This window comes from Acipenser ruthenus, chromosome 2 (genome assembly GCF_902713425.1).
Source record: "Acipenser ruthenus chromosome 2, fAciRut3.2 maternal haplotype, whole genome shotgun sequence".
In the NCBI taxonomy this organism is placed as follows: Eukaryota; Metazoa; Chordata; class Actinopteri; order Acipenseriformes; family Acipenseridae; genus Acipenser; species Acipenser ruthenus.
Genome location: NC_081190.1, coordinates 68,242,014 through 68,264,987, shown reverse-complemented (window position 1 = coordinate 68,264,987; position 22,974 = coordinate 68,242,014). Strand labels below are relative to the sequence as shown.

The following is a 22,974-nucleotide window of genomic DNA, read 5'->3' as shown; positions in this document are numbered from 1 at the left end:
TTGATAAATATAAACTATTAACATGTCTATTTTTGAAAGCATTCTTACTTTACAGCATTTTTTCACACCTGCCTAAAACTTTTGCACAGTACTGTATGTTTGAAAACAAACAGAGAGAACAGGTTGAAAGGGAACGAAAAAAAAAAACGTTATTAACCGATAAACAAAATCTTGAATATTGTTTTTGTTCCAGAACATAATAAATGTTTTGTTTTGTTTTTTGTTTCTGTTCGATGAAAAATCTCTTTTTTTTGTGTTTAGCGTTCCGTTTCCTGTTCCGTTTTGAAGCCCTGCTGTTAAGATACATATGTCATTATATCTATCAATAAACAAGCCATATTATAACATTTTGTACATGTTATTCTTTGTGTTTGTTTAGCACTTCCCTTTGATAAGCTGCATGTTGGAATTATAGGTACTGTATAGTACTGTGCAGATATACCACTGGATCCGGTTCTGCCATTTGGTGCTGCTTGTGTTTGTACTTAATAAATGCTCGGTTAGTAAATGTTCTATATTGAATGCTGAAATTTTGTGGGTTTACTATTACAAAAACAGTAACCTGAAAAAAGATTGAACAGCAAAAATTAGGTTTACAGAGCTTGTCAGCAAAAATAAAATTCGGTACGCTCGATATAAGAATACGTATTATGAGCTGTAGAGCCTTTTGGACTTTCGATACCGATGAAGTTTTATCTACCTAAAAGTAAGCAAGAAAGAATAAAGTCTGAAGCCAATACACCTCAGACTCTTTTCTTAATTACAGTGCAGATTTGATGTGTACCCATGGAGTACTCTGTAGAATGCCATTATCTGAACGCTATGCTGAACTTCTTTTTAATATAATACAAAGAGCAGCAACTGAATTGCAGCCTTTTAGTTGATGGATTTTGACTGTGGATCCCTGTTGCAACTACTCATTTTAATGTCATGTTTTTCTGACCCCAGGTCAAGGTAATTGGTTTAAAACTAAATTATATGCATTAGTATAGTGTCCTTAAATCTGCCAATGCCATGGTGCTTTGGCTATCCTTTAATATAATTAAGTGAATGCTTTAATTCTGACTGCTTGAGAAGGGGGAGACATCCTCCCCAGTTGTAACTTGGCCCTGTCAATGTCTGCAGTGTGTTTGGTAGTAAGATAATGGCTTGTTAATATTAGTTTTGGCAAACCACTCATGTTGAGAAAGCAATTCAGCTTTTTTACAACAGCTGTTGTTTGTAAAGCACTTTACTTTGAATAAAGCATTGTTGTATTATTAAGCCGATAAAGAAGGTGTTGGAACCCCAAACACTAATTCAAACAGATGAATTTCACAAGACTTACATGCCAGTGCAATCTATCTATATCAATATTTACATGTGTACTGACACTTGTTAAGCTATATTAGACTTCACAGCACTCAAAAAGCATGTTTATCTTTTTTAAATACAGTAGAACCAGTCATATCCCATTTAATTGTTTCCAGAGGTCCATCGGATGTGTGAAAATATCATATCTCAGAGAGAGTCCTTATACTACATTGTAGTTGCTTTGTAAATGTCAGGGCATTATAAATTAACAGACCCATCAGTGTACAGTACTGCATGTATACTATATAAAGAAAATCAGTGAGAATTACCATAAAGAACATTTTATAAGTCAATTTTCTAGGTATTTTTACGTGGCTTTTAAAAGGGGGGAGCGACTAATACACCGGTGCGACATATGCATCGGTGTGTCTCATATTAAACTACTGTACCAGTGCCACAATGGGATTACTACAGCCACGGTTATGGCTCACACAAACTTAACTCTCAACAACCTGATTTATTTGTTCAGGATCTATGGCATTCAGGTCCTGTTGTTAGGTGAAACACAAAACCACTGTTCTAATTAAAAGTTTTAATTTGTTACTCTCAATACCCTTAGTAATTTTGAATGTTAAACACAAGCTTTCAGACTTTTGACTGACCTCCTCTCGACCCAGATGCGTGCGTACGTGGAGAAAATAAAATTGTGGTTAAAGTTCTCAATCTTTAACCTGAAAACGTCACAGCTATACTGCTTCACTGTTAACACATTAGCTGTCAATCTATGAATTGAGCCATTGATTTGTCAACATTCACACTGGGATTCGTGGGAAACAGCTATTGGTTAGAAAGCCGAGAAAAGTTATCAAGTCTTCGGTTCGTTGTAACTGCAATGCTATAATAATGCAGGTGACAAAAAACTAAAATGCTATTTCAGGTTTGAAATTGCACGTTGTTGAAAACAGATTGTGACTGGAGACGAAACAAAGACAAACTTAAACTTGAGCTGATAGAGGAGGAAAGTGTTTATGGCCCGATGTAGAAAACATTTTGCTTGAATGGAGTACTTTGAATGACTTTAATACATGCTGTAACTTGTTCTACATGTCAGTGCAACGCTGTGGTACACTTGTAAAGTATGTGTGTGGTTATGGTTCTGAATTACAAAACAAAATTAATGTACTTGTACAGCTGGAAAGTGAATGCAATTGTACTGCACTGTATGCAACACTAAAATGTTTTGTTTACTGGTTACTAGATGGTGCACTGTTTAGTTTATATTTTTTTGGCTTTTTGAATTGATGAAGCAGCACTGTTTAATATTTTTTTTAAAATTTGAATTAATACAACAAATTTGTAAAAGCCAATGCAGCTGGAACTATTGTCTAAATATGGTTTTGGAAAGAAATGTTCAGTAAAGCAAAGAAGATACCGTGTTGAACTTGTTTGGATACTTAATAAGCTAAAATAAAATACTGGTAGTTTCATACAGATGTGATTTGGGATGTATAACTTGATTTTACACTCTGTTAATTACTACTCTTTAAATTTTAGAAATTTTGAAAAACTCAATAGTTTCTAGCAGTTTAACTAAAAACGAAAAACAACATTGTAAAATTATTAATGGAATAAAATGTTGCAAACAAGGGTCATTTCGAAACTAAACCTGTGTATCTTTCTTTCTTTCTTTATTTTAAATATAAAAAAGGTGTTTTCCTAAAACTGAAGTTTCAGAAAGGGGGGGAGCGACTTTTATGCCAGTCCAACCTATAAAACGATTGTTACGGTTTTGCAAAACAAAACACTGTCAAACAATATTTGGCAATTTACAAAACAGCATTCCAGAAACAGTTCCTACCATGCCTTTTCAGTCCATGCCAAGTAATCCCAAAAAGAGACAGAATAGGTGTATAAAAAAAACACAACACAATGGTAATTATATTTAATGCTAGTTTACTTTTTCCAGGTTCTAGTTTACTTTTCATTAACACAAATTTGCAGAGAGGGGGAAGAAACGGACTGTGTTATTTTTAAATAATTAAATAATTATATCAGAAATTGATTTATGTGAATTATTGTGAATTAATAAGTTACAATACATCCATGAGGTAGCACCACAGTCGGAGCAACGAATCTCCAGCTAGTATAATCTTTATTTGTAAAACGGAATGTTTGGATGCTGCACGCTGATTGGCTGTTGAGGATTTTTTACCCTGCAGTTAAATAGTACAATGAATGGCAGAACTTATTTTTGCTGAAGAATACATATTTGTGAGAGGTCTTTTAAAGTTTTAAAAAATGAGTGACATTCCTTTCGTCAGATTTGATCTTTTCGGAGGCATGACAGTAGAATGACTAGAACTACAAGAAAAACCTCAGTTGAAAAATAAATACATAAAAAATAGCAAGTGACACAAAGATTTAACAAGTCAACAACTTAATGAAATTGAAGAAAACTAAAATTATTGGGCAGTTGGTGTTTTTATTGATTTGATTAAACAAAGAAATGGTAATCTACTTAAAAACAGTTTGTCTTAAAAATATAAATGATCTGTTGCGATAATTCTATGCTTCAGTGAGCAATTCGGCTGGTCAAGAGTACTCAGTTTTGTTATGCTAGCCTCCGTGCTGGTCTGAATTGCTCTGTAAACAGTGCTGTCATAAACCACAATGATTACGTGTTAGTGACCAAGCATTAAAAATGCCAATCATGTATTTTTCTATTAGCTTCTCCAGGTCAGCGGTAGTAATGTGTGGATAGTGAACTTTGTCTTTGCCTCTTTTTCTATATCTTTTCATTATCAACAAAAATACATGACTGGCATTTTTAAGTGCTTGGTCAGTAACAAGCTTTTTAAGTGCTTTTGTCAGCTCTATTTATGGAGACTAGCACAGAGGCTTCATTCATTTTAATTAATTACAATAAGTGGAAACGTTGAAAACCTCCAGTTTAATGTTGACAACAAATAGAACATTGTTTGAGGGACTATTTTTTCTCTAAAGTGGAATGATATACAGTTGTAGTCAAAAGTTTTATAGAAATTTCTCGAAAACAAAGAATTTTAGGAAAAGTCTTTTGTAGCAAAAGTTTTGCTTTTGCTGAGGAGGAAAAAAGTTACAAGAAATGATGTCTGCAATTATTTATTTTTTCAAAACTCCAAAAAAGATAATTCAAAAGTATTCATACCCTTTGATGCTATGATAGTTTTGTCTACAAGGAGCTAGAAATTTCAATATGATAACGCAGAACCTAATTCTAGAAAAGTCTAGAAAATGCTGGATTGTAGGTGAACATTTTTAGAGAGTATAAATGGGTTCGGCAGAGGATGATTGCTGTCATTAACAATAAGTCAATATGGGAAAAAGTAAAGAGCTATCTGAAGACCTTAGGCAGAAAATGATTTACTGTCATAAAGCTGGAGAAGGAAACAAGAAGATTTCCAAGCTTTTGAGTATCCCAATTTCAACTATTGTTTTTATTATCAAGAAGTACAAGACTCAAGGTACTGTTACAACACTCCCTTGGTCTGGAAGAAAGAAGGTTCTTTCACCAAGAACAAGTAGAAGAATTGTGAGGAAAGTTAATAACAATCCAAGATTGACTGCCAAAGATATTCAAAGTGAATTGGCTGCAAGTGGGACTGGGGTTTCCATTTCAACCAGGTTGAGTATTGCATGGTGAAGGTCTCAATGGTCGCAGGCCGAGGAAAAGGCACTCTTAGGAAAACGTCACAAGAACAATCGCTTAAAGTTTGCAAAACAGAATCTGAATGATGGATATGAGTTCTTGTCAAAGGTTTTGTGGTGGTGAAACAGAAATCGATATATTTGGTCACGGTGATAGTCGTTACGTTTGGAGAAAGTGAGGCGTACAAAGAAAAGAACACCATACCGACTGGCAAGAATGGAGTTGGTGATATCCTATGGTTGCTGTTTTTCCTCTAATGGCACAGGAAATTTAGTTCCAATACATGGTAAAATTGATAAAAATCAAAATCTACTTCAGAATGGTTAAAGAAGAATAAAATCAAGGTTCTGGAATGGCCTAGTCAAAGTCCCGATCTAAATCTGATTGAGAATCTTTGGTATGAGTTGAAGAAGGCTGTGAAAAAGAGAATCCTCAGAAATTGAATGAACTGGAACAATTTTGTGTTGAAGAATGGTCAAAAATCACTAAAGAATCATGCCAAACGCTCACTGACAAATATCCTAATCGTTTAAAAGAGGTTATTACTGCTAAAGGTACCTCAACTAGCTATTCATTTCATTTTCCTTGTCAGGGTATGAATACTTTTGAATTAGCATTTTTGGAGTTTTGCAAGAAATCTATTTCTTGTAACTTTTTTTCCTCATCCACAAAAGAAATATTTTTGCTACAAAAGATTTTTCCTATAATTATTTGTTTTCGAGAAATTTCTAGAAATTATAAATTTCCATTGGGGTATGTAAACTGTATAAATAAAATTGTTTGTTTTAAAAAATGTAAAAACACTTTTTTTATTGTATGCATTTTATAAGCAGGATAACACTCCAAGGCTTGTACATTGTGTGCAGTAACATACTGCCTTGTTGGTTGAACCCAACTACAGCTGTATGTTAATGCAACACAATGCATGCCCTGTCATGTGTTATCCCCTTACTTTACAAGCTGCTGTGTTGAGTGCACTTGATTGGAATAGATGAAAACTCCCTAGTAAATAACATATTTTAGACACTGAGAGTTTAGACGGAGAGTTTAGACCTTTTTTAACTTGGAGATATTCTCCATGTATGCATTTTCTTCCTGCTTCTGTAGTTGAGTTTTTAAGGTCTCAAGTCTTTTAGGTTTGCAGTGGTATCTATAAACTGTGAACCACTGCCCTAGAAGAACCTTATTACACAGATTTGTTGCAAATGGGTACCAAAGACCTCAGCGTAGCTAAACATTAACATTTAACCATTCATCCTTATCAATGCTCTGTACAGTACACTCTCGCTATAATGAACATGTTGTGGTCCAAGCCTTTTGTTTGTTATATACTGAGTTTGTTATAGTGAAAGGACAATCAAAATGAATGATAAACTGTTAAGAGTAAGTTAATGAGATGAGATTGTGAATAAAAGTAGAATTATATGTATCATCCTATTCGTTAAAGAATTAAAGTACAAAAAGCAAGTCTGACACGAATCGTTTCAAAGTGCACCAAATCTTGATCCATCATGCAAGAATCCCAAACTGAGCTTTTATTCCAAATCAACCCGACATGAAAAGTTTGGCATGATAAGTTTGGCATGAAAAGTTCCTGAAGTTTTATGTTGTTGTTGTTTTTTTCTTTAATCAATTTTGCTTTGCCAAAAACAGAGTGCTTTTTGACAACCTGTATTCTCCACAGAGATATGCCTGCGTTACTCTTTTTTTCAAACAATCAATATAGTTTCCAGCTTTGTTGCAACATAAAATTATTTTCTTTTTGGAGGCATAGTTACACAGTGCACGCTTTTTTTGAAGACAAAAGGTGGCATCCCATGCGTACAGACCGGGATGTTGACAGTGTGTGTTTATATTATCTTTTTTTGTTTTTATTATTTGGGGTCCAGGAGCCAGGTTCGTTGTAGCCGAAGGTTTGTTATTATGAAAAGGGTTATAACGAGGGTGTACTGTATTAGTGTAATGTGTCACAAATGTGATCTGTTCAGCGTGGGCTCTCTATGAAGCCTAAACCCTGGCATGCTAGCCCACTGAATTCAGTCTAGCTGCATTTAACATGTCATCAACAGAAGTGGACCAACCAGCGGTTGAAAAAATTGGACTTCAGGCACATTCATTGTAGAATTCTTTGTATTACACGTACAACTTAAAAGAATTTGCGCAGGGACAGATATTCAAACAAAAACTGCTTACAAATGTATTCCGTGGAATAAAAAATGGCCATGTGCATGTTCATTCCTAAATGTCTATATCAAAATTCATGTCTGAGGGGTCCCCAAGTGGCTCACCTGGTAGAAGCGCGGCTGCGTGGTGCGCAGGGTGAGTCATACAGTGCAGGTTTGTGTCCTGGCTGAGCAAAGTAGGCTGATCTGGCACTCCCATGGGTTGGGGAAGCAAAACTGTCAGGGATTGTTTCGCCTCATCGCGCTACAACCAGTGAACTCAAAGGCGGACACATACAGGGCTGGCTTTTGGCCTCCAGAGGTCAGTAGTTTCCTGACAACCATCTCGAGTTTCACCTGGGTGAAAAAGGAAGCTGGCTTGGTTGTGTGATCGGAGGATGTCCACTGAACCTTCGGGTCTCCTCAGCCATGTGGGAAATTGCTACGGTGAGAAAAAAAAAGGGACTGGGCAGAAAACCGGCTGAAAAATAATCATTGGACACACTAAATAAAAAAAAAATAATACATGTCTGAGATAAATAACTCATTCCTCTATCCTTTGTTAATAAGGTAAGTTGATGTGACACTTGGTTTATTTTACTCCTGGGAAATGTATTTACTGTAATATGGTACTAATTATGATTTTTATCCGCTAAATAAAAATCCCAGTGCTATTGAAAATAGATCAACTATCGTTTCTTTTTTACAGTTACATTAGATTGTGATAACATTGTTTCCTGAATGTTGGTAACAGTTGTGTTCCACACCACTTGCTTAAGAAAGGAAGTCTTCTTTAAAGCCCTATTAGTGTCTTCCATCTAAGTCTATGCAAATAAATGTGATGTGCTAATAGTTATGTCAGTTAAGTCTTTCTTGTAAGTTGTCTTTACGCAAAGGCTGTGAAGGAGATGTTTTTAAATCTTGTAAGTCTTGTAAGTATCCCGGGTTTAAAAGGCATGTCGTATGCAGACAGGCTAAAAGAATTGAATCTATTCAGTCTTGAACAAAGAAGACTACGCGGCGATCTGATTCAAACATTCAAAATCCTAAAAGGTATAGACAATGTCAACCCAGGGGACTTCTTTGACCTGAAAAAAGAAACAAGGTCCAGGGGTCACAAATGGAGATTAGATAAAGGGGCATTCAGAACAGAAAATAGGAGGCACTTTTTTACACAGGTTATTGTGAGGGTCTGGAACCAACTCCCCAGTAATGTTGTTGAAGCTGACACCCTGGGATCCTTCAAGAAGCTGCTTGATGAGATTTTGGGATCAATAAGCTACTAACAACCAAACGAGCAAGATGGGCTGAATGGCCTCCTCTCGTTTGTAAACTTTCTTATGTTCTTATGTTCTTATGTTTATATACCCAAGTTTATTATTTTTATAGTTTGTCTGATTTTATGTTGTTTTATGTGTAATAAATGTATTTGCTTACAATTGTAAGTCGCCCTGGATAAGGGCGTCTGCTAAGAAATAAATAATAATAATAATAATAATAATAAACAATAAGCCTAGGCAACTGAATATGCCTGTGCGTTGTTTAGTGTTTATGAGTGCGTTGCCCTTTTTATATCTCTTCTTAGCATGTGTTAATGGAGAACCCTGATTAGAGAGCATTACTATCTGTTAGCTGACCACATTTGAAGGGCAGAGCGTAATCTGCAGACGAAGGCGCTACCTTACAGACAAGGTCATCTACCAAGGTAATACCTGATAATCAGAGTGTCATTGAGCTGAGAAACTGGGAAACTTTTTAAATCTTAAATGGCTAATGTATTTACCCTTTAAATGTTCTGCTTTATTTTCATTTTATTTATTTTTTAAGGTTGGCAAAGCTTGTTCACGAAATTGAGCTTCCTGGTTGGCTGATGAACACTCTGAGGTTTATAATAAGTATTTTTCTATTTACCCCATTACATTTGTAGAAAGAAATAACACTGGGTTTTTAGGGAACAAGAAGATAAAAACCACACCGGGTTAGTAGATGGCAAACTGTCAGAGTGGGAGTGCCGACTGGTTTTATATAAGTAGTCAGTGCCACTCTTTTATAAGGAAAATTATCTGTTATGTGTTTGGGTTAATATATCACTATAACAGGTGGTGAGTAAACCAGCAATGACTAACTGCTGTCTAAATACAGTTGTGAAAGCTTCCAATTCCACGTTTATTTTCAACACATCTCTATACTTTGGTTTATCTGATTTTTTACCAAATCTCCTTTGTTTTTGTTTAATGGTCAGGCAGTTTCCCCTTGGCAAACCAAGTTTGAGTCAAAACTGAAACATAGCAATGAATGCAATCCTTCGCCAAGTTGTGGATTTGTTTTCCTGAACATGTCAGTTCTATATTGAACAGTTGTTCTCTTTGTTGGACCCAGTGGTGCTTTTTACATGTCCTTTGTTGACATCTATTCCTAGACCCGGTTGAAGTTACCTAATTTTAAACTTACAACTTTGTTCTCTAGAAAATTGTGTTTTAGTTTAAACCCAAATATTTGGTTCAGCTATGCAACGGCAGTGTAAAAACATTTTTTTTTACATGTATTTGAAGGCAAAAACAAAATGCCCGTGTCCATCAGAAATGATTTTATCTGTGTGAGATTTTATATATATTGTCGCGGAGGCTGGCGGCGGGATTTACTCTGCTGGATCCACTGCTCGCTTTCCCTTGCTTGTCGCTGCTGCTGCTGCTGTGAGTCGGGGGTGTTCTCCTGCCAGTCAGCTAAGATCAGCCCCACGCGCCGGTGAGTGTTGCAGTACACTATTTGCTAAATAAAAGAGCTATCAATTTTGGAAGATTAAAGTATGCTTGGAATATTAACACCGCTACAGTATATAATATAGAATGTTTCAACCTGCCTAATGTTAATCAGAATAGAGTTCCACAACCAAGGCGCACAACAGCAGAAAGCTCTGGATCCAGTTTATTTAAGACGACTTTTTGGAACAACTAAAAGTTCTGCATTTTCTGATCTCAAAGAACGAGTCGGAATATACAGAGTTAGTAGTTCTTGGAGATAAGATGGTCTTGATCCATGAAGGACCTTATAAGTCATTACAGCATCTTTAAAATCAATTCGGTAGCTCACTGGTAACCAGTGTAAGGACCTGAGCACTGGAGTAATATGTCGAGAACGACGAGTGTGTGAAAGCCTAAGTTCAGTGGCAGGTATCCCAACAAACAAAGCAATAATCAAGACGAGAAGTTAGAAACGCATGTATCAGCATCACTGCATCCCTCATATCCAGCACAGACTTTAATTTGGCAACATTTATCAAATGATAAAAAGCTGTTCTCGTAACAGAATTGATATGGAAATCAAAAGAAAGCTTGGGGTCCAAGATAGGTTCTTCGCTCTAGTGGAAGGTAAAACGGAATTGCCATATAAAATTATATTGATTGGATTACGTTTTGCTAAACCCAGTTTAGAGCCAGTGTACCAAAAAAAGTTTTATCTGGGTTTATTTTCAACCAGTTTGTAGCCGTCCATGATCGGATCTGTTAAACACTTTGTAAGAGTATCTATTGCTATATCTGTCTGTGCTGAAAATGATGCATAGATTTGGGTAACATCAGCATAAAAACAAAAACCAAGATTGTATTTCCTAATACAACACCAAACTGTACAGTACCTATTTCAAAAGTGCACTTGCCCAGTGAGATAAACTGGTGATGGTGAGATAGATAGGAGACAAACCAAGCGAGAACTCAAGACCAGCATGAGACTGCAGACGATTTAACAAAATATTGTGTATCAAATGCAGTGAATTGAAAGCATCCATTGGTTTGACTTTCACTTAAACCATCCCACGCAACATTTGACTCCATCGCCCTTTAAAGTAACCACTGATCAGTTGTAAAATTAAAATCAGGAACAATTTGCATCTTACGAAGTAGAGACAAGAGATAGATGACTTATTCTGAAACAAAGTTGAATAGCTGTTAACTCGTGTGGAAGCTTTTGCACTTTGTGATTTCAACACATGATTTTCAATTAACTCAGATCCCCTTCGAACAGTAAAATGCTAAACGATTTGATTAAGGGATGATTAGAGATGCAGAGCAATTTGACTGTAAGTCACTAGGTCTGATGATTTCTGTCTTCCTTAGTTATTATTCCCTGCTGGGATTGCATATTCCAATGACAGGGAAATAATGGAGATGCCTGTGTGTACTGTATGTACGTTCATATGTCACAATTTAGAGTTGTACATACAATTATATAACCTATTATTTAGTTGTGATGAAACTCAGCAGGGACATTCTATTGCCGAGGTTATTGAGAGACAGACATGATTTGAACAGATGTTGCTCTCACACAGTGATTTGTGTACCTTTTGGTGAAATTGGCTTTTTCACTGATGGTAGCCATTAAATTGCCAAGTGTGTTTTTTCCCAATGGTTTGTAGGTATGTAGGAATGTTATTTTAAAAAAGCCAGTATATACGCGGATTGATTTTAAATTGATTCACAGTTGGTGGTGAGATGTTCCAGCGGGCATCTACAGTCTGTTAGAGCCCGCTAGAGCTGGAAGCTGATTGGCTAATGGTTCTGACTCATTTTCTAATAAGAAACTTGACATGCTTTGTTGATTCATTTTCTGCTCAAGATGTCTTGTCTTAAAAATTGCTCAGCTCTAATGACTATTGTTGGAAGAAAGGATAATCCCTAAATTTTGTAATCCCAGGCATTGGAATATTTTAAAATGTCCTCTTAATCCGTGCAAGTTTGTAACAAGGACCCAATTGGTAAACTGTCTTTATAGTGCAGTCATGCAGTATATGGCCATGGGCACCAGTAACAAAGCAGTAATTCTATCAAAGAATTTCAAAGACTTTATAAACCACAATAGTCTGTTGTTAGTGTAAAGCACCTCATGATTGAATTACTGCCTGAAAGTGTTTCTTTCAGCCACCTATTGCAATTTATAAACTTAAAAAAAAAATTGCCAAAAATAGCTGTAAGTGCTTCTGGGAAATAACATTTTTTTGGAACTGTATTTGCCTGTATGATACGTTTCTACAGTAATTTTGCAACGTTAAGTAGCCTACATTTGTCCACGAGTTCTGTAAGCATTTACCCTGCTTTTACATGTTTTTTGCCAAGTTTGCCCCTGCTTTACCATACTTTGCATTTGCTTCAGTTCACTTTGCAGTGCTTCTTATATAGTATTCCAGTGTTGATATCTGACATAAACAAAGGGGGTATATACTTGTGTATCTGCAATGACAGGTGGTTCACCATTAAATAAACTATTATATAATGCATTGTAGACTTAAAATGTTTTCTTTTCAAATAAATTTAACATCTTCTTTAGATAAATCAAAAGCTTTTACCTTACATATCAGGAATGAAAGTGGCAGGTTTAGTTAAAATACTGTGCGTCTGTCATAGGCTGAAATGTAAACCCGGTAGTATATTTTAATTAAATGTAGCTGTGCCTTGATAATGCAGTTTAGAATCCTGGATTACACACTGAACCAGCCAGAAATAAAAGCTATTAGCCATTGTGGCTGCATTTTATGATCACAAAATGATATTGCATAGGTCCTTGTGGCAAAGTGGTTTGTAGCGCACAGGTGTAGAGGTGATGCAGTGCTTAGAAACAAGTCCAACAACAGTTCTATGGTAAATAACAAAGCTTTATTTATGGCTTTTAAATAATAACACTGACTATACACAACAATGTGTAAAGTCAGTAAAATCACGGGGTTCAGTCCCGAAATGATAATAATATTAAACACACACTTTAAAACACCTACACGATCACCAGTCCAATAGTGAGTGCTCCGGGTGCAAGTGGTGTTGTGAATGTGAAACAAGTGCTTAACAGTGGTACAGTGCAGTCCGGGTTTGGTGCTGGCTTAACAGCGACAGCTCCCGGATCTTTAGCCGTCTACAATGACAAACAGTAACAGTTAATAGACAAACAGTACAACACTAAACACTCACGGTTTCTTTTACTCCTCACGGTCAGTCCATGACCATAACAGAGAAACAGATTGCTTAGCCACATCCCCTGATATACCTTCAGTCATGCCCCCTTTGGTAGCGAGTGCAATCACGTATCCTCCAATCCATGACTGAAACATCGCCTACTGCATTAAGGCAATGACTTTTGGTATTGTGTCTCCACCCCCTTTCTGGATGGCCGACTTCTGACTGACCCTGGAATGAACTGCCAAACCATCCAGTTATACCATGCCCTCACAGGTAGGGAGAGAGATTGTTGACTCGGATTAATTCACTCTGTCACAGTCCTTCAAATAGGGAGAAGGGGCAGATACCTGGATCTGTGACATATATTGCATTGTGGTGCTAATAATGTAATTGATTTATTTTATCAGGGGAAGGATTAATGGGGTTGAAATTGATTGATTGATTGTAATCATAGACTCAAATGTTACACACTGATAAAGGCACTTGCTGAAACATTTGTCTAGTTATATCTTACAAACTGGACATGTAAAGATTTGTGCTTTGGGGAACATTTAGTTATTTAATGAAAAGAGGTCTGAATCACGGTTTTTAAAAGGGAAGTTAGGTGAGTTTAATCTATGTTGTGACTATATGAACACATCTTCCTCACTGGCCTATTTTGGTACTGACACACAGCTAATCAGGCAAACTATTTTGTACAGTATTATGAATGACCTACTTTACTGTTCTAAATTACTTGTATGCAGTGTGCCAATATCTTGTTTTCCTCCCTTTAGAAAAGGTTACTGTAGAACACTGGAGGCTATTATTGAAATTTTAAACCATAGAATGCATTTCAGTGAGCTTTTTAGTAGCTACAGTGTTGAACAAAGGGATTGTAATGCACATTATTGCAGTAATCTATGACTGTTATTAGGGATCTCTATACTGTAGGTATTTATTTAGAATTATTTAGAATTGTGGATGGGACAATCTGCAGTTGCAGATTTAGGAGGGAGGTTAGCCAAATCAGATTCCTTCCAAAAGCCACTGTGACCTAGATTTTGGTATCCCTTCAGCTTGTGCTAAGGAATCATTCTCTACAGCTGGTTTCATCATAACTGGGTGAGCAGTTCTAAACAGCATTTACAGATGTAAGAGTTGTATACAGTAAGCAGTGGAAAGGGGGAAGGAATATCTGCTGTACAGTCATGGTTTACATTGTGTAGGCCATCATGAGAAGCCAAGTCGGAATTCATTTGATGTGAGGTGTCTGCAAGGTGTTTCCTTTGTTCTTGATGGATTTGTGAACATTGCTTTCCATACATCAATCGTATAGGGAATTTACGGGCATCCCCACTATACCACTGTAACTGTAAATAATGTAGCCCTGTGGGTTCAGAATTAACAATCTGCTGACTTTGTATTTGAAAAGGTCAAGTCTCACAAAACTCATAATTAAACTTTTTTTTTTAAATACATTTTTTTTATTAAAATACATGCGTGATATTATGATTTTTATATGCTAATTAGACATTTTACTAGAAACTCCTAATAATGTACAGAATAAACTAATGGATTGCAGAAAGTGATGATGTAAAAACATTTTCTGCCATGGAAAAGTAAGATTAAGAGTTTCTATTTTGTGTACATTTAAACCACAATGACATCAGTCATTAGTGGCAGGTTTCATAGAAGTTGATTTGCATGACTCTTGGATTACATTAACATTAGATAGTCCACGATTACTGCTAATTGGGATCTGTGAAAGCATCAGTAAATGCATATATTTGCTATAGTTTACGTAATTAACAATTGGAATATTCTTTTTACACTGTATATTACCACCATCTGTGATTGTATTTTAGGAATAAAGGGCAGGATGCATAGTGACATCATTGAATAAAGACAGAATAAAGAGCTGAGCATTAGCAAGATATTTTACATTGCCTGAGGAATATATAAATCATAAATCAGCATGCAGACAGAAGGCTTTATTCTAATGATATATCCATATGGATAAAGAAGCACTAAAATAGTACCTGTAAACATTTAAGGTGGCTTTAGACTTTTGGAGCAAGTAAGGTGGAAGTTGTGCTTATTCTGAACAGAGTAAGCACTTTCACACAATCTCAGGTCCATTATCCCTGAGCTATTTGATTGATGTAATCTGAAAGGTAGCCTATATATTATTTGGTAATCTCTTTACCTCCCAATACTGCAGAAAATCCTGCATTATGATTGGTTATTTGCATATTCTTAAGAGAGTATGATTGCATGTAATTTTAATCCCTGATCATTTTTGTTGCCTTAAAAATGCAAAAGTAACTGTTGTTCAGTTTCACTTTACTTATTTTCTCTGGATTTGAGATTATGGGGTCTATTCAATTGATGTAAACTGCGGCCAGTTATAGAATTAAAATGTGAACCTTCCCAAGTGTTTTTCATAGAAAATAAACTAAAAGTCTAATATGAACTGTGAGATGCCTGTTTTATTATAACTTTGGGCTCTTTATTAATTTTTCACACAGTGGCAATGTTTACACCTGCCTGTTTAGATCAATTAAATATACCTTTATATATATATATATTTTAAATGTGCATTATTGTAAAACAAAATGTTGTTATCAAATGTCAATACTTTAAAAGAGTGTGACTGAAAAACATGCTGTGTATACTGATCTTGAAGGTAAGCATAATAAACAGGGTGCGGTGTACATTGTGGACTGCACAAAAAAAAACAAAAAAACAACTGTAATTTAGATTGGGACAGATACCTTCAGACTGTAGCTCAGCTTACCAGTACAATTCTGTATAAGTAAAACTGCACTATAACGCTAAAACTGCAGCTATGATTGATGCTTTTAAAATATGCTGTTGCAGCGCAGTTATCAGCACTCTGGTTGTCCTAAACCAAATGCAGCTCTTTGTTTTAGGGTGACACAATAAGAGAAGCTGGCAAATGAGACTGCAGCCATGTGTTGTTGGCAAGGGAATTACATCTACAGTACAGGTAGTACAGTGAGACAAAAAGTCTGTTAGGGAAGTAGCAACTGCACAAATACATTGTCTACCTGAATGTTCCACATACAACATTATGTATTTATTAGTTCCATGGGCCATGCAATTACAGTAGCTGGTAAACTTAAGTACCATTTCAAAATATTGCAATTCAGGTTAGATGTATTTCATATTACAGGGCTATTGTTCGGGGTTAAATGTCAATTTTTTCTTTTTTTTTTTGTCAGTGACTCATCATTTGTTACACACTGGCAGGTTTTGTTGTTTGTACTCTACACTGTGATCAAGCTTCAGATATAATCGTGTGAAAGAGTACATTAAAACAGTATTGCAACAATCTTATGACTGCACATCAGACCAACAAAGAAGAAGAAACAAAAAGCTGATGATGGATTTGTTAGAACTTGATCCTGGCGTAGGCGTGAAGGGTTGTTTACTTTTCCGACAGTCTGTTGGGCACAGTAATAAAATGCCAATTATTGTTTATTTGGAATGCTGGACAAAAGTCTGTCCTTAAAAGAACTATAAAATCCACTGTGTATGAGCTGTACCGAAATACCAGAATTAAAATGACATGTTGGCAAAAGGGCTGTGTGCTTGGATGCAAAGTTCTTGATTTTAAATGAATGAGGCCACATGCACGGTTCTCTGTGTTGGACAGTACATTTTACACCAGTCGCATAAATTGGAGTCTTGCTTTATTACTGTTAAACACTTGTCAGTTGTCAAGAACAATTCTTGAATTTGTTCATTATGTTGAATCCTGTTTTATTTTGGTCATTACCTGCTATCGGGTTTTAGAAAGTAGTTTCTATAACATGATCTTCTTTTTTTCATTAGAATAGTATTAATTAAGTAAATTGCTATTCTTCAAAAAATTATGTCTTTTTTTTGTTTGTTTGTTTTTTGTTTTACATATTACTGTTTACCAGTACTGATCTTCAAGGGATGTTTCTCTGCAATTTTTCCTGGCAGATATAACTGCTATCATAAGAATGAGCTCACTAAGTATTTCCGCAAAAGCCACATGAATAAATGTATTTTTATAATTCAGTGGAGAGCCAATATGGCTACTCATGCTAGGAAGCCAACATTTTATGCTAGAGGAAAAAGGGGGTTTATTTATTACCTTGGTAACATAATAGCAATCCTATTTAAAACCAAAGCAGTTGTGTGTTTGTCCTGTTGCCTGTTCAAATGTCATGTACTGTATAGGTTCTGACCTGTGTTGACGTAGTTGCTATGTTTACCAGGCATGTAAGCTGGCTTGACTAACAGACTGACACATCAGATGCTGGCAGATATGAAATTCACATTATGCAGAGAAGGTTTGACTTGTTATATCCATTATCTGCCATTGCATAATGGTGTCTATTGTAATGGTCTAAACAGTGGCAGTTCTTAGTGCTGCTTCTTTTTAACTACAGTGGCTCTCAAAAGTATGCACCCCCCTTGGACTTTTCCACATTTTATTGTGTTACAACATGGAATCAAAATGGATTTAATTAGGAGTTTTTGCCACTGATCAACACAAAAAAAGTCCATAATGTCAAAGTAAAAAAATAAAATCTAAATTAATTACAAATACAAAACAGAAAATAATTGATTGCACAAGTATTCACCACCTTTGCTATGACACACCTAAATAAGCTCTGGTGCAACCAGTTGTCTTTAGAAGTCACATAATTAGTTGAATGGAGTCCACATGTGTGCAATTAAGGTGTTTCACATGATTTATGCAATCAATAAAATGTGGAAAAGTCCAAGGGGGGTGAATACTTTTGAGAGCCACTGTATATGTTAATACAGATAGTGATTTCCCCCTTTATTGACCCTCTTATTAACAGTACCGTAAATCTGGTTTATACATTTTAGGGAGGCTGAATTAAGATTTGGCACTGTTTCGCTGAAATAGAACACAATATTTCTCCTGTCCCTAGGTGTTGAAGTGATAACTGCATGAACACAACATTTTTCTTTCTCATGAATAATATTATATTTTGTATTATGGATTTGTTTTGAGTTCTGCTGTAGTTCGAGCTTTAAATGAAAAATAATTGGACACTTGTAATGAAAAATTGATTCATACTGTACATCTCTTTATTCCTCAACTGTATGTGCTACAGAATTTTGCAGAAAGATTCACTTTGAATGATTTTATGTTTCTGTCATCATATCCTGGTATCAGGCACATCAGAGTGTAACCATTAACAAGTTCCCCTGCACCACTCTGCCCCTCGTAAGAAATACAACACAATCAGTACTAACAGTGTCATAGCAGAGTGACTAAAACCATACGCTCAAGAACAAAGCATACTAATTTGAACTTTTATTGTTTCATGTGATTTAAATCCTAAAAAAGGAGCTTCAAAGAAAAATAAGGCTTGTTATTTGCTGTGTTACAGAGTAATATTGAATGCTTTGAAGTATGAACAGATGCTATAAAACTTAATTTTCACAATAGCCACACCAGTCTTATGCAGTTGATTGTTGATTGAGCTCATAATGTTATATATAGTAAATCAATGCTTTTAGTTAGGAGACTTCCCCAGGTTTAGTAATCTTTGGGTCAATTGTATTGATATTTTCTTGTACTGTTGTTTTACTGGAGAGGACAATATTGTTTGTTTAGAGACCAGTTTACCAGTCTTAATTTTCTTTAATAAAATAAAAAAAGGAATGTAATAATCCAGTTAAATGCAACTCAATATGTAGTTTTCTGCTTGCTTAAGCCCGGTCAGAATCTTAGTAGATTCCATATCCTGAAGGACAGAGGTTCAAAACCTGGAAGCAAGAAACTAGAAAGTGGAAGACTGCACACTACAGAGGATACCAGCCATTCTTAGACATTCTCATTTGCAACTGCTTTTCTGTTATATTTTGTGACAAACACGACATTTTGTTCTCCTTTTTTCTAAACAATAATAATATACTAGTTTTATGACTATTATGACTACCTGGCAGGGGAGATACCATGATCATGAAGGTGGTTCACCCAGGGCAAAGTTCGGCCATTGCACTCCAGCTGTGCTGACCCCTGCAAATTCCCCAAATGCGGGAATCTCAACTGCATTCACCCACACTGCGTAGTTTCCGCTCCTCCCTCAAAACGCATCTCTTCTCCCTAGACCATTTTACTGCTACTTCCGGCCCCCGATTTCCTGTTATGACCCTGCTTTCCTGACCCTGACCTAGCCTCTGGCCCTGTGCTTTCATTCAAGCAACTATTCTGTCTCACCACCCTAGCCCAATAAACTTACATTCTTTTTCATCCATTTTCCTTGATTGTACCGCTTTCTTTAAACTTGTAAATGTAACTAAATAAATAAATAAATAAATAAATAAATAAATAAATACATTTCTGGTAGTGGGGGACTGCGTTCACGCTCTCCCCTGATATTATGGTCAAAGATAGAAATGACAACTACGACTACTATGACTAATAATAGTAATAATAATAATAATAATATCCTGGCCTTGCATGATGCAACATGTTTTTTCAGTACACACAATCTAAATATATTTTACAAAACTACACTGTGCACACTGAAAGCATAAGGGGCCTTTGAGATCCTTATGCCTGATTCAGCAGTTTCGTAAGCTTGTATGTAAACACCAACTGTTTTCACATTACAACAAAAAACATTTACAATTCCATTCAACTGAAATGCCTTTTCTTTTTATTTAGTATGTTCCAGTTTGAGTTGGCTTGTAGGAAAAGCTATCCAATTGCTATTCATTGGGACAAAGCATACATATATATATATATATATATATATATATATATATATATATATATATATATATATGTTCTTTTTATGTGAATGTGAGGATGCTATGGAGTTAGGATAATTATAGCTTGACCTCAAACAGTGAAATATGTTTATTATTAGAAACCAATCCTTATCTACTGTAGGCCATGAACTGACTAACAAAGATAACTATTGAAAAATCTCAGCATTGATTGATTGTGCTGTGTTGGATCCCAAGGAAAGCAAACTGCAATGTTGCTTAACTTTATTGAAGGCAGCAACTGTTGTGTTATTACACACCAGAAAAGCTATAACTGGTTTTGCCAGAAATGCCGCACCCTATGCTTGTTAATGTAAATTAATTGTTTGTGGGTTGGGAAGTGAGGTGTAGAAATTTGGTAGCCATTGCTTTGACGAGGCTGTGTGATGTAATGGGTTTGCAGGAAAGGAATCGTGCATCTATTGCTTTCTTATCTAGAGCTTTCTTTCCAGCAGACACCCTCATCCACTTTGTTCCTATGTAAAGACCTCTATTTGTGTATCGGCAGGAAAGACGAATACGGGCTCATCATCGTCCCTCTGTTTGGTGGGAGGAGGTTGTGCTTCACGAGTCTTTCTCTGACGAACAATGGATTGAAATATTTCGGGTCATCCGAGCTACGTTTGACCAACTGTTGGAACTCGTACGGGTGGACATGGAGCCGTCACCAATACATGTCTATACACCTGTGCGCTGCAGAAGCAAGTGGGTATTGGTCTGTACAAACTTCTCGGACCGCTGATTCGGCAGGACTGCGCACAGGAGAACAGGTGCCCATCTCAGCGGGAGTTGGGGTAGGCACCTGCAGTTCTCTTGTTATTGTGTGCAGAAATTCGGCATGCAACATAACCACCTCTTGGTGCTGTTGATCAGCGTGGTCCAGCCTTTCCAAAAGGTGGCTGTATTGCCGATCCTCCCTGGCAGCGGTGCGTGCAATCAGACGGTACATCCTTCTGTACTCCAGGCGCATCAGACGATGCTCCTGGATCAGCAGCTACAGCGTTCAAACCAACTTTAATTTAAAGAAGACCAGTTGTGAATTGCTTCACAGCTTTTGTTTTACATGTGAATCCTAAGAATAATATGTGAAAATAAAACATATCGCATATGCACACACACTTAGCCTGACATGCGTAAAATGGCTTGATATCTCCAACCATTTGTTTTTTCACAAATTATTATTAGGATTCACATGTAAAACAGAAACTGTGAAACAATTCACAACTGGTCTTCTTTAAATTAAAGAAGTTTTGAAAATGCTAGCTGTTGTGGTTGGGGATATCAAGCACTTTTAATTGACGCTGGTGTCTATATGCTATATGTTATTGTATTCACAAATTATTCTTAGACTTCACAGGTAAAACACAGACTGTGAAACAATTCACATTTGGCATCCTTTAAATTAAGGTTGGTTTGAGCGCTGTAGCTGCTGTGGTTGAGGAGATAAAGCCATTTTACGCGTGTCAGGTAGGCTGTGTGCGTATATGCGGTATGTTATTGTTTTTCACAATTTATTTGTTTGATTCACATGTAAAGGAGAGCTTGTGAAACAATTCACAATTGGTCTTCTTCACATTAAAGTTGGTTTGGAAGCTCTAGCTACTGTGATTGGGGAGATAAACCCCTTTTACGCATGGCTGAGGCTAAGTGTGGGTATGTGCGGTATGTTATTATTTTCCCGAAATTATTCTTAGGATTCACATGTAAAACAGACTGTAAAACAATTCACAATTGGTCAATCTGGTGTTGCGTGCTGTCAGAAGGGGTGGAAGCTTGAAACATCCTGCGGGAAAAAAAGCTACATTATTCGCAGTATTATTATTATGATAATAATGCTGGTCATAACGATCTAGTAGTTTTCATGCATCGTTCATAATACACTGAAATGAATAAATAATGGTATAAATCAACATCTCTATATGCAATTTATATATAATTTAGCCGCGACCCTCATCAGGAGAAGCGGATTGATAATAATAGATGGATGGATATTTAACTGATTTGTATTAGTAAGACTGGGATAAGGAAAATCTTACTTACACTAAAGAGGAGGACAGAAAGACCGTATCCCAGAGAAGAGCGTTCTTTTACACAGGGGAAGTGGAGGAGGTATCGTGTTATTTCATGAACGTCTATCGTTAAGTATTTTACACGACTGTGGAGTTTGTTTCTATGGGACTAATTAGGCCAATTAGCGTGCACTTTACCTTGCTTTACCAAAGTGTAATGACACTTGAGTCACACACTTTTTTTGCCGTGCACTTTTGGAACGAGCACAATCATGCGTCATTTGCGCGTGACACATGAATGCACTATAGTAGCGCGATTAAAACTTGCATGTAAACACTGCCAGTGTAGTCTAATAATTAGTGCAAAGGATGCAAAGTGATTCTGATACCATCTCAGCTACTGGCTAACTTTGTGACCTTGGGTAAGTGTTTTGAACTCCTTGTGCCCCTATCTAGGTGGGAAACAGGATGTGTCTGGCTCAGCAGTATCTTAAGCCTTTTAACACAGGCGACAGGGCAAATCATTTACGTTTCCTCTTTCCTTATCACCCTGCAGTGTTACATCAATCCATCACATTATGTCATGGTCTGTTTGAGTTTTGGATCAAAACCAAAATCCCACTAAAAATATATATACATCTTATTATGGTTATCTTACTATGGTTCAGTGCCACATGAACTACTTTGGGCAGCATTTGATTTTTTCAGTGTACCGATGACAATAACAAATTTAGTGAAAGCCTACTTTGGAGATTTGCAATTCAGTTTTTCAACTTCAGAATTCAGCACTACATGGCAATGCCTAGAGGTTGGAATAATGGCAGGATGCACCATTTCTCCACTGGCTTTTACCATGGCAATGGAAGTAATCATTAGGGCATCAAAATGGGTAGTAGGAGGAGAGCGCTTGGCTTCTGGAATGCGACTACCACCAATTCGAGCATACATGGATGACATGACAACCATGACTACAACAGTAGCCTGCACTAATCGATTATTGGGCAAATTAACCAATAACATTGAATGGGCACGAATGCAATTCAAGCCCACTAAATCAAGGAGCATCTCTATAATTAAAGGCAAAGTAG

The 22,974-nt window shown here is 36.3% G+C and overlaps 1 protein-coding gene and 1 pseudogene across 3 annotated transcripts in view; both read left to right on the top strand.

The window, feature by feature from the left end:
* The window catches only part of LOC117409242 (mineralocorticoid receptor), a 133,728-nt gene that overhangs the window by 11,847 nt on the left and 98,907 nt on the right, over positions 1 to 22,974 (top strand). The window lies entirely within an intron of this gene.
* On the top strand, positions 19,035 to 19,160 carry LOC117409743 (U1 spliceosomal RNA; annotated as a pseudogene).